Source organism: Mus musculus, chromosome X (genome assembly GCF_000001635.26).
Source record: "Mus musculus strain C57BL/6J chromosome X, GRCm38.p6 C57BL/6J".
NCBI lineage: Eukaryota > Metazoa > Chordata > Mammalia > Rodentia > Muridae > Mus > Mus musculus.
The window spans coordinates 39,119,071-39,120,470 of NC_000086.7; the positions used below are offsets into that span (position 1 = coordinate 39,119,071).

General features: G+C 34.7%; 1 pseudogene; it reads left to right on the forward strand.

Moving 5' to 3' along the window:
• Window positions 1-579: 579 nt before the first annotated feature.
• On the forward strand, window positions 580-841 carry Gm14551 (annotated as a pseudogene).
• Window positions 842-1,400: the final 559 nt, after the last annotated feature.

A 1,400-nucleotide genomic window follows, 5' to 3' on the forward strand; every position in this document is an offset into this window, starting at 1 on the left:
TTTTTTTTCCAGGAAGAAAGCCTGTTTATATTTGGAACGGTGTACTAGATGCTTCAAATCTCAGCTGTACATTCTAATGATCAATGTCTACAATGCTTATATGACTCTAGGCTAATTTGCTTGAATTATATTCGATCATATAATAAAAGCATAAGTATTTTAATGTATACATTTAGATTACTGTTAAAACTGGCTTACTAAATTGTGAACATTGCATAACATATGGAAATAGAATTAAGATTATATATGTAGAAACTTTAGTGTTTCTTTCCCAAAACCTCAATGCATTTACTGTTTTAAGTATTCATGACAGTTTTATAAACCACTTGTGGTACTATTGCTTTTTGCTGTTAGCTTTTAAAGTAGGCTCAGGAATTTAAATCGTGTTGGCATGTTCAAAACACATTTGGATTTTTGCGCCCTAGTACTGTTGAATTAGAGACACTATGGTTAAAAATTTTAGAGCCTACCTTAAAAAAAAAAGATTCTTCAAGACAAAAGTTTCTTCAGGGAATTTGGGTGTCCTATTAAGCTTGGAAAAATGCTAAGCTGGCCTTTCCATCAGTGACAACCTCCTCAGAGAACATGCCACTTGAAAAAGATCTTCCTCATCCCTCTCCAGAAGAGAAGAACAGGAGACACACTAAGAAGCATCTGTTGAAGAGCCCTAATTCCTAATTTATGGATGTGGAATGCCTAACATGCTTTAAAAATCACCATGGTCTTTAGCCATACACAAATGGTAGTACTGTATGTTAGCTGCTCCATTATCCTCTGTCAGCCTACAGGCAAAAAAGCAAGACTGGCAGAAGGATACTTCTTCAAGAGGAAGCAACACTGAAAGCTCTAGATTCAAGAAAACTGGGAACTGGGAACCTTCTTAATAATCATATCTTTCTTAATAATACATACATACATATGTATATGTATATGTGTATATGTGTATATATATATGTGTGTGTGTGTGTGTGTGTGTGTGTGTAAGAAAATGTTAAGCTGGTAAGCTGGATATAATGGTATACGTCCATATTTTTAGAACTAAAGAAGCTGAGGCAGGAGGATGGTCACAATTTGAGGAAAGCTATGCCTACATAGTAAGAACGGCAAGTTGATGAGCCAATCTATATTTTAAGATCTTGTCTCAAATTAACCACCTGAACAAAGAAAAATGAAAACTGAACAAATAAGAACAATGAATATTACCCTGGCAGCAAATGTCACCTGGTGATTTGCTCTGTAGAACCATGGTTGTTAATGGTGGCTAATTACTGGAACGATCTGGGAATTTATTAAGTACTGACCTCTGTGTTTTATATCTGGAATCTTGGGTGGTATAGCTTAGGCATTTTGACATTCTTTAATCTCCATTAATTAATTTATTTATTCACTTTACATCCCAC